The sequence below is a fragment of the Trifolium pratense genome, linkage group LG7 (genome assembly GCF_020283565.1).
Source record: "Trifolium pratense cultivar HEN17-A07 linkage group LG7, ARS_RC_1.1, whole genome shotgun sequence".
Taxonomy (NCBI): domain Eukaryota; kingdom Viridiplantae; phylum Streptophyta; class Magnoliopsida; order Fabales; family Fabaceae; genus Trifolium; species Trifolium pratense.
In genome coordinates, this window is record NC_060065.1 from 13,349,527 (window position 1) to 13,362,147 (window position 12,621).

Here is a 12,621-nt window from a genome sequence, read left to right on the forward strand (position 1 = left end):
AAAAAGGTTTTAATTAGCTTAATTTTATGGCAATAATATTTATGTTGTCTTTATTCAGATGTTTTAATGTTTAAAAAACGGACTCAAGCCAGAATCCCAAAATAGTTAAATATTATACCTGAAATAGGAACATCGTGGAAGGGGTTCTTGGCATCGAGGCTTAGCTAACAAATTAAAATAAAATAAAAATAACATGTTGAGAAATTGTTCTCCCAGATAGCAATTTTCAAAGGAACATTTATTCACAACAAATCAATGATCTGAAGAAGAAGAAGAAGAAGAAGAAGAAAAAAAATGATATTTTGGTACATAGTTTTTGGAACAGTGTAACGAATAAAAAAAGCCTAAGTATGACATCAACAAATATTTTTAACTTGTATGATTAACTATATTTTATGTTTATTCTTATAATGATTTTAATTTACCAAAAAAAAATTATGTTTAGTTGCCACAATAAAATATATTTAGTTATTTAAATCAGTTTATTTGTCAAAAGGTAGAAGAAATATAATACTAAAAATATTATTACTTGTTTAATAGATTTGTACACCTCTATCATCTTAAATAATTATAGAGATTTCTGTTAACGAAAAAAATTCAAAAATAAAATGAACAATGAATTTTTTGAAAATGGCCTAGCTGTTTATATTGAAAATATATACAAAATCAACTATATATGAAATTTAACTCTCTTTGTATATAAGAATAAGAATGAAACAATAGGTAAAAAACATAGCGTCTTCTTTTATTAGATTTACATGTCCCCTTTTTTGAAAATGGCCTACCTGTTTATAATAAAAAGACTCAATTGCACATTTGGTCTCTTATCTTATCTTTTAAAAATTTTAGATTGATCCCTTATATTTTCTTCTGTTTACTAAGTTAGTCCCTCACGTCAATTTTTGACTAACGCCGTTAGATTTCGTCACTTGAATGTTTATTCTTAAGCTCAATATAAATGATTTCTGACTGTCCGCTTGTGACCCAACAAGTGACCTGAGGGAGTATACATGAAAAGAAAACAATGCGTAATCTCAAAAATAAAATAAAATTCGTTGAATGATTTTAAGCTGTGAAGCTTCGATACTCCAAAAATGGCAAAGTATCGTATCTGATACGTACTCGATACCGATACTCATCTGATACTTTCCGATACACGTATCGGAGAAGTATCGTATATCGGAGAAGTATCAGAGAAAAGAATCGGCAATTAATATTATTTTTTAAATAAAATATAACCAATACTTCTCTGATACTTCTCTGATACGCGTATCGATGGAAACATAGGAGAGGAGACTGATACAATTCGTATTTTCCCTTAAGTATCGAATGTTAATTAGAGTATGATGTTACCAACTATGTCTTTATTAGTTTTTCTCCTTGTCATGACTCCAACTCCTTAACCCTTAGTTCAACTAGCTTAACCAGTTAAGCTACCCATTCCACCCCCTTTTGAGTATTACTTAACTTAATATATGTAATTGTCACTTGTTTTCTTATTTTGAGTAATTTGAATGTTAATTTTTAGCATTATCGATTTTAGTTATGCTTATACATTTATATTTAATTTTAAATTTAATTTTTAAATAACGTATGACGTATCGTATTGAGAATTTTGAAAAAAATTTCGTATCACCGTATCGGTATCATATCGTATCGGTATCTTATCATGTATCAGGTTTCATAGATTTTAAGTCACTAGTTCGATTTCCATTAGTAATACTTCTGGGAGTAATTGATAACAAAATGCTCTCAACATGTAAAACTTGAGAGTATAACTCCTAAGTCCTAACCTTATCCACGATTACACAATGATAAACCCATATTAATATTAACAATCTATTTGTGTGTGAAACAACAAACGCATGTGATAACACCTGCATATGCTTCATAACTACCCATTTATAACTTAAATTAATAATGTGCTGTTATGCTTATGGGATCATGTGACCGGTTTAAAAAATGCTTTGCAATTGGCTCATGATTTTGGCATTTGATGACAGATTCTCATACGCCAACTATGATTTTAAGTAGAGTTTTTGTAATTTTGTCAGTCGACATAATAATAAAAATCATTATTTAAAAGTAATATTATAGAGTACCTTAAGGTACTTCCTGTATATTTAAAGACCATATTCAAATGTTAAAAGGGGACTTTTAATAATAAATGTTTTCTCGATTTAAATTGTAATAACATAAAAAAAATTATTATCCTTATAACTAATATAAAAAATATTCATATTCTAATCAATAATAATATTATATGTTATCTAAAACATCATTTCAATGGAAATGGATTATGTGCAGTCAAAATTTTAATGCAGTTGATTTATAGTCGTCCGATCACAATCAAGGTTTTAAATTGCGGTTGCGGTCATGAATGCGGTTGCAGGTGTTGCGATTGCGGCTAATGCGGACACTGCGATGCAATTGCGGCCGTTGCAGCGTGAAATAATTTCTTATCCGCGCAAACACAGAAAAAATACTATAATTATTGTAATTCCTTACATATCTTTTACTTATAATTCTATATCAATTTTAATTCATTTTTAAGACATTGTGTCTTATTTATGAATAATATAACCTTGACTTGAATGGAAGAAACATTAACATAAATAACATTCATAATTGTTTATGCAAATACTAACACAATTAATACATCACAAATAGATAAATGCACTAAGTTGCAATTTTGACTTTGAAAAGCAACATCATACTTGTCTCCATATAAATATATGGTCTTCGCTGCAAAAAAAAGAAAGAAAAATTAATAATCAAATATCTTAATAACTCAAGAGTATTTAGATTTCCCATCATAAAAATTAACTGAATATAAATTTAAATTTTTTAAAATATAATTTACATGATACTTTTTACCACATGGTGGAATGACGTGGAGGAGCATTACTTGTACTTTCACTCTGGCTATCATCTTGTGTAGCTTCTTGCCCAAAGACGTAACCAAAAAATCCACCACTTGATTGTTCATAATAAGGATCTTGGTAATTCATTGCTTGTTGGTAGTTGGAATGAGCTTGATCACTTGCATATTGGTTATATGAGTTGAAATAAGGATATTGATAAATAGGCGGATAAGATTGTTGACTATTTTGAGAAGAATCACCAATTCCAAAGTCACTAAAACTTTGAGCAATACTAGAAGAAGAAGAATCTTCAAGTGGAACATTTTGTTTCCTTTTACCTCTTCTTGATCTAGAATGTGACACATCTCCTCCACTGTTAAGTAGTGAACCATCAGAACGACCCATATCCGTCAAATTTCTATAACGCCTATAAATAGGTGGTGTTTCACTATATGGATCATGGTCTACTTGTGCATCTTCTTCATCATCACCACCACCACCACCACCACCACCTTCGCCAGCTTCTTCATTACCACTGTTACCACTTGGTGGACTTAAACCACCACCATCACCATCATCTGTATCTTCTATATGCAACCATTCTGCATTTTGAACTCCATCCAATAATGGATTTTCTCTCTCTTCTATCCATTCAGATAAAGGATCTTCTTGAAATATATAGTTAAGATTTATAGGATCAAAACTTGTTTCTATTTCTTCTTGACTTCTCCTCATTTCTTGTCTCATTTTCAGCTTCATGTTGTAATGTGTGAAGACAAGTTTATGTAACTTTCTATACTTCAATCTATTCCTCGTCTTTGTGTGAATATAACTAAATGTACTCCAATTTCTCTCGCAATTTGTAGCAGAAGTTGTTTGACTAACGACTTTTATAGCTACAAGTTGAAGTTCAGGAGCACATGTACCATAATACCCCCACCAAGAATCTATGTAAATAAACAATAAAAAAAGAAAATTATTGGTTATAATTATATATTAAAAAACAAAGTTAATTTTGCGAAACTTATAAAAAATGGATTAGTATTTTACCTGCCCTCATCTTTGACCAAGAATCTTGAGTCAGACGTGTACCAAATGAATCACTATTTTCTCTGTAAAGAGTCAACTAAATAACATAACAAAATACATTAATATGTAAACATATTTTTTATAACAAATAATTTATCAGATTAAAATATTTCATTTATTACTAACCTGATTTAGAGCTTTGATTTGATCATATATTCTTCTTACTAATTTCGTTATCACTCTAGCCGTCCCTTCAAATGTTTCCTCATAGACATCATCTCCATGTGCAACTCCATATTGAAATTGTGGATTAAGAAAATAACCTAATTAAAAAAATATAATCACAATGCATGAAAAAATAACATGACATGAAGAAACATATTTTAAAATTATATGAAGAAATTAAAATTAAAATATAGACATACCAGCAGAATGAAGATCAGAATGCATGAATTTCCAACGCTTGTCAATTATATCATTATAGGTGGAATGATAACGAGAATTTTGTTGAATTGTCTGTTTTGCTCGATCAATGGCTTCATATAGGAAACCCATTGTTGGTTTCTCGTCACCATCAACTAGTCTTAAAACTTGAACAATAGGCTCGTACACCTTCAATATATCTTTGGCTTTACTCCAAAACTCCTTGCTCAAAACAATTTTCCTTGCTTCATATCCTGACCCATTCTTCTCTTTGCCATATTTTGTTTTTCTAAACTCTTCCGAATGAAACATATTTTCCAGACCTTCCTTCTGATTCACAATTGATTGAAGTTGTAGAAATTGTGTTGCAAATCGGGTTACACCAAGACGAATAATCTCTCTACCTCCAGTATATTTTTTCATGAGACTCACAATATACGTATGGTTGTAGATGAATGTTGTCACCAACTTTGCTTCACTTAATAACTTTTGTATATTTTTTTTCTTCTCTATATCCTCTAAGCAAAGATCTAAACAATGAGCCGCACAAGAAGACCAATACAAATGTGGCCTCTTTTCCATTAGTTTGTGACCGGCTGCTTTCAGTGCAGCTTCATTGTCTGTAACCACCTGAACAACACATTCTTCGCCAATTTCGTCCACAACTTTATCCAATAATTGAAAGTAGTACTCTGTGTTTCTACTATCAACATCGGAAGCATCAACTGATTTCCAAAACACTGTTCCTTTTTCACAATACACTAAAAAATTCATAATATGAGAATGGTTGATACCAGGGAGAATTAGATAAATTCATAGGCAAACGCTCATAAATTATAAATTTGCTTACGGCCGCTCCAAGCCTCTTCCTCCATGTGTTTAGCATGCCCTTATTGACTTTAGGTTGCTTCATGCTTTTGGTCCTCACAAGATCAACGTTGGTAGACCTCAAAGAAAAAGTTAGATCTTCTAGTCTTTCACCTCCGCTAACAATTGCACGAGAACTTTCACCTTGGTCATAAACATTTTTATATCCTCCTGTTTCATGTCTGAATTTTTGCCTATTTTCCCATTCATGATGTGATCTGAGACTCTCTTGTGTAGAAAACCTTAATTGATCATCACTAGAATGATCCACATTATCTACTTCAACAACATCTCTCCTTAAATGTTCTTCAAATTCTTCTTTCCTTCTTTTAGAATCGTTTCTCTTCGCTTTTGCATCAACTAGAAGTTTCATCATACTTTCCCTAACTATTTTGTTCACTCTAGGACAAGGTTTGACCTGTCCTGGCATATGTGCTATATGTTGCTTCAATCTCGTAATGCCGCCTCTTATTATTTCTCTACAAAGTTCACAACGAACATTGTTTCTATTTCCAGTTACCGGTGTTCCAAAGTGCCATCCAATATCATCACTTGGAGCACCCTCTAATCTTTTTGTAGGAAATGCTTCTCTTGATGGCATTGTGTATATTTAATCGTACCTATTAAATTAAATATAATAATAAATAAATGTCAATCAATAACATAAACTAACTAATAATTATCTACGAATTAAAAATATAAACTAACACAATTTTTTTGTTTACAACTAACACAATAATTTTTTTTACACCAAGGATGTATCAAAATTATTTTCATTTATCTAAATAGTAAATAAAAAAGAATTAAGATAAATATCACTTACTATATAAAAAATAAATTGCCTCAAAAAAAATATAAAAAACAAATTTTTTTTTTACAAAAAATATAAATAAATCTATTATAAAATTAGAAAGAAATAAAAAAAAAAAATCCATATCAGATAAACAAGGATTGATCCAATGAAAAGGTTGTTTAACCACAATCTAAAAATAAGGATTGTAGATACAAATAAATTTTTTTTGACAAAAAAAAAATCTATTATAAAATTACTAAAAAAAATAGCTCACTACCCATTTTTACTCCACTTCCATTCTTTCCCCCACTACATTTTCGTTTCCCCCCCAATTTTTTCTTCACTTTCATTCTTCCCCCTACCCCCACTAAAATAAAATAATTATTATAATAATTAAACACTTCTATTTATTATTAAAACAAAAAACTCATTCTCTCTCTCTGTTCTTGAATTCTCGATCGGATCTTCTCTTCCCTATCTCTGTTCCTCACTCTCTCAGAACCACAAATCCCAGATTTTCTCTTCTCTATCTCCTTCCTCACTCTCTCAGAACCAACTCTGGTATTTCTCTCTACAAAGAATCATCTCATTCTCACCCACTCACACAAACACCCAAATAAACACAAAACCTAGAATTAGAAATCAAATTTCCAAATAAAACCCAAAAAGCCAGAAAGAGGAAAGAACATAACTTGAATAAGTAGTTAACAATAACAATAACATACCTTGAGAGATATCACATAGCATATCAGACCGATTGGAAAGAGGAAAGGAAGGGAGGACACATTGAATCAGAGGAACAATAAATTGAACTCACTCACTGCAAATGCAACTCTTCACAGCACCAAGTCTATGATTTAGAGGAAAAAGAGATTCTAAAACGAATTGAATTGACGTAAAGGAAAAAAAGTAAGTTTACTCTTCCTAAGATTCTGATTCTTTGTGAAAAGTTTTTGCTTTTCGTTTGTTTTTTTCTGTTTTCTGAAATTGATTCTTTGATTCTCTGATTTTAGTTTTACCTTTTTTTCTTGATTTGGGGCATAAATGACTGTTGCGGTCAATGCGATCAAAACGCGGTTGCGTTGCGGAAAAACGCCGTTGCGCGTTGCGGTTGCGATGCGGCATCACTTGTAATTTAAAAAAGAAAAAATATCAGAAGAAATAGATCTGGTGGCCATGTTCTTGGTGGTGGTTCCTAGTTGGACTTGGACATGTATATAAAATATAGGTACGATAGGGTGGTTAATTAAGGTTATTCTCACAAAGTAAGATTTGCATAATAGTGGCATTTCCAACATATTTGGGAATATTAGTGTCCACGTATAACATGCGACTCAATGTGCAAAATTTCTTTTGTAGTATTAATTTCTGCAAGATATTTTTTACTAATTTGCATTGACGGTTAATTTTTTCTTTTTACATGCATTCAATAATTTTTCTAATAATGTCTTATAATATGTTGTTTTATAATATAATATTAAAAATATATTTTCATAGATAGTTAATTAATAATAGGGTTAATAGGTCTTTACCCCCTGTAATGTGAGTGAAATTTGCTTTACCCCCTACAAAATTTATTACGTGGCATGCTGAGTGGACTTTTAATTTATTTTTTATTAATTTATTTGATGACACATAGATAAATTAATTATATATTATTTTTTAAAAAGAAAAATAAATTGAAAAACACTTTTCCAGAAAATTGTAATCTTCTTCATCTTCTATATACAGTATATATCTACAAACCTAGAAATCCTAATATTAACATATCTTCATCTTCCATCTCAAAAAAGAAAAAAAAACATAAAAACACACATAATATTTTTTGAAAGATTTTTTTTTCTTTCTTAAAACACATTACAACAGTTCATTGTTCATCTTCTTCAATACAGTTTACTGTGCATCATCATCATCATCTTCACTAAGTGTCTCGATCGTGGAACAATATGTTCGCAGTTGCTACGGAGATGATGAAGCAGTAGCTGCGGCCGGCAAGCGACGGAGCCGCGATTGCAATCTCGTGGAGATAGAAAACCCCAATCGAATCAAAACGGATCTGAACCCTATAAAAACCCCAATCTGATATGAAGAACAAACAACAAGAACAATAAAATTGGATGAAAGGATCACACGAAAAGTAAGGAACAAACAAAAATCACGATGAAATCGAACACAGAAATACAAAAAACATGGATGAATACCTAAATTGAAAATAGAAAAATATGGAGAAGAATATGAGAGGTACAGCTGGAAGGGTTTTGATCCTCTTCTCAAGCAATAATGAGTAGCTTGAAAGTTTTGATACTATACATCACAGATTCACAAGCATACAAATTATGGACTGTCGAAGCATACAAACATACAAATTACTATCACAAATTTATGGGTTTAAATAGTAATGAATTAGATGATGAAGGTGGGAAAGTTAAAGAAAGTGATTTAGGTGTTTGGTGTTCTTCAATTTGCTGAATTTCGATGCATTTGTGTTGAATTTTTAATTTCATTTTTTTCTTAAATAATTAGGTGGAATCATTTATCTATATGTCACCAAATAAATTAATAAAAATTAAATTAAAAGCCAACTCAGCATGCCACATAAGCAGATTGACACATTCAGCATCCAAGTTGTCAACTGAGGGGGGTAAACCATGAAATCTTGATATTATAAGGGGGTAATCCAAAAAATATATTTTGTAGGGGGGTAAAGCAAATTTCACTCATATTATAGGGGGGTAAAGACTCATTAATTAACCCTTAATAATATGTCATTGTACGAAACTTATAGAAAAAATAAATTTTAAATAATTCAAGGAGGAACAACCTATAGTTGAAACTTGAAATATAAAAAAAAATCAAGAACATACTATTTTTTTAGGCAAGGACACACATAATTTATTACGTTTCTTTTTGTACAAACATAGTTCTTCCAACTTTATAACCAAAAGTCGGACAAACAAATCAATTATTAAGTATAAAGAGTGTCAATTGGTTGGAGAACTTCTAATCTCTTATAAATGTTTGGTCTATCAAACACAATTATAATATAAATCATGTATACATATAGATCAAGTATATCAATCTCTAAATTAAAATCAAAATATATATAATGCAAACATTAAAAAAAAGTATAAATAAATAAAAATAAAAAACAATACACTATTTGTCCATCTTACATCAAACACCACCAAATATTTAATATATAATTTGGAGCCACGACATTTTTACTACAATACTATATATATATATATATATATATATATATATATATATATATATATATATATATATATATATATATATATATATATATATATATATATATATATATATATATGAGTCAGGATCCGTTGACACCAACTAGTTTGACACCAAATGTTACACCTCTCAATAACGTTTTAACCGATATAAATTTTATAAAATCCACCGTTGGATTGAAAGTTTACATCATATAGATCATTTGTGTAAAATTTCAAATAAATCCAAAATCATTTGATATGTTATTGAGATACATCAAAATTAACGGTTTTGGTGTCAACTTATCTTCATGATCTCTTCAATCCATACACATTATTCTTGTTCATATCATATGAATGTATAATCTCACATGCAAAGGCAAATGCCCCCTCTCAAAATCGATAATCTATATTTCATACAATTAATCTAGAAACCCAAAATATTTAATAGCATATAAAGGCAATTGCATAATAGTACTATTACAATACAAATATATAAGCAATCACACCAAATTATATCTACATGATGATAGCAACATTTACCTGGACAAATATTAAAATAAAATATATTCGTTAAATCAATCAATCTAAATTAGTATCTACCAAACAAAAGATTCTATAGATATTCAAAGCATATGAATTAAACCTACTATATTGCAAATATCTTGAAGGCAAGTAAAGGGAGGAAACATAAATAGTTAGAGATTAGAACAATATCATCAGTTTTTTCTTGTGCACATTTAAGATCACAAACTATTACTTAATATCATGAGCAAGAAAATTAAAAAGGAACAAGATGAAAAAAATAAGAAGGGTTAAGAGGTAAATGTGAATGAAAGATAAAAAAAATAAAAAAATAAAAAAAAAATAAAAAAAAACATAGGTAGAGAAGAAAATCAATTCTTTCGAAATGACTCAGGTGGTGGAAAGAATTGATAAAAAAATAAAGAAATAGAAAAACATTTATAATGTCCACCAAAAAAATAGTGGTTATATGAAATTAAATTTGTACAACTTTTCATTGCTTGAAAAAAAAATTAGATTTATTGATAATTATTGGACACTTCAAATTAAATTGGGTATATGAAAAGGATAATGGTGTATGAAAATATAAATGAAAATGGAATGAAAAGGCATATGAATGCTTCAAATTAAATGTGGCATATATGAAGATTACAATGATTTAAAGGTTATGATTGGTTGATAGAAAAGGCATATGATGCTAAATAAAAAAATATCATTACTATTGTTAATTTTTTTATTATTTGTTTTTTAAAGAAAATGATTTAAAGGTTATGATTGGTTGATAGAATTAGGGTTAGGATTAGTGGTAGGAGAACTATTCAGGATTTATATATATACTAGTCCCACACCCGTGCGATGCACGTGTATTATGCGGTATTTTATATTGTAATGTTGAAAAATCATTCGTATAAATTGAAACAATAAGTATTATGAAAATTATAATAATAACAACAACAACAACAAAATAATAATAATAAAAAAATAATGTAAATATAAGATAGATATTAAAGATGTGTTTATACATTTCGAAAAGATTACAATGGATCTGGACCGGGCAATGGGCTTAACGACATAACCAGCAAGCCCAATGAGTATCAGAAGGAGTATAGGCCCAAATCAAGTAAATCCCAAATATCCATTAGGCGACACAAAGCCCCGGGCGTGATTAATAATAGCGGGGCAACGCCCAGAAGTTGAATCCCGTATTATTATAAATATCTTCTTCTTCCCTGTGTTAGCAACTGACTTGGGAGTGAAGAAACCAACCTCCCAAAACCGCCATAGCTTGGAGACCAAGGTTCTCATCCCTATTTTCACGCTACACCACCGAAGAAGATGCTAAGGACCGGATTTTTAGGAGCCCTTACTTGGAGAAGAAGACTAGAGGCTCTATAAATAGCTCCATATTTTCATTGGGAAAGATCCTTTTTTCGGACCTAAAAAAAACTCCCAGGGTTGTTGGGATTGAACCAAGTGTAACCACACCATTTAATCAATAATACGAACCCCTTTGAGTTTTTACAAGAACATTTTGGCGCCCACCGTGGGGCTGCGGTAAAATCATTTGATCCCAGCCTATCACAGCAACTAGACGAAAAATCAAACATCTTCACATGGCTGGAGAGCATGGAAACAACGATAACTCTAGCGTTAACACCTTGCAAGCCGCCGTCGTAGAAATACGGCGCTTACAAACTCAGATTGCGGCCATCGAAGCCGAAAGAACTAATGAAAAAGAGAAAGCGAAATTGATTTCGGAGGAGGAGGAGGGAGAGGGCGTCATGGACGTACAGCCTTTAGCACAACACTTATGGGATTCCTAAGTGGTGGAAACAATCAAGGTTCCTCACCTTCCTACCTTCGACGGAAAGAAGGATCCAAGGGAGCACCTGATGGCAATCGGAACACAAACCGCCATAATCAATGCTCCGGAGCATCTAAAGTGCAAACCACTAGCCGGCACCTTCAAGGATGTCGCCCTACATTGGTACATGAACCTTCCAAAGAATTCAATTGAGAGTTATGCTGACTTTCATAAAAAATTTATCCACCAGTTCGCTGGATCGAAACACGTGAAAGTCACATCAACCAGTCTTTTCTCCATCCGCCAAAACCATGGCGAGTCATTGCGTAATTTCCTCGCCAGATTCAGCGAAGCCACCATCAAGGTCTCAAATCCAAATCAGGAGATGTTCGTGGCAGCCTTCCACAATGGGCTAAGAGCAGGACATTTCAATGAGTCCTTAGCCCAAAAGCCAGCCTCGTCAATGCAAGAGGTGAACAAGAGGGCGGAGTGTTATATAAAGGGCGAAGAAAGTAACGCCGAGAAAAGACAAAGAGACGTTAAGGAGAAGGAATACGTGGGCCGTGCCACTAGAGCGCCCGAACACCCACGACCAAAAGCGGGAGGCCACCAAGGAGACCCATGGCAGAGGCATCATGGGAAGCCCTACCGCCAACCGCCCAGAAGAGAATTCAGGAATCATCCCGCCAATGAAGACCTCACGCCATTAAACGCCTCAAAAGTTTACGTCTTAAACGAAATTCTGGCCACTGGTTTGGCAAGCCTCCCCCCAAGGAGAACCAGTAACATCCCTATGGGGCTGGACGATAACGCCTGGTGCGCATATCACAGGTGTAGAGGTCACTCCACAGAAAAATGCTTCCGCTTAAGAGATTTAATCGAAGAGCTGATAAAAAGCGGACACCTCCGCAAATTCATTGACGACGCCGCCCAAGGGCGGGTTGTCGTGCCAAAAGTCCCCCGACAGGAGCCACGGGACCCTCCTGGGCCAAATAGAGAGCCTCCCAAGGGGAGAATCTCCGTGAATACAATAGCGGGAGGATTCTCAGGCGGGGGCGAATCAAGCTCAGCAAGGAAAAGGTA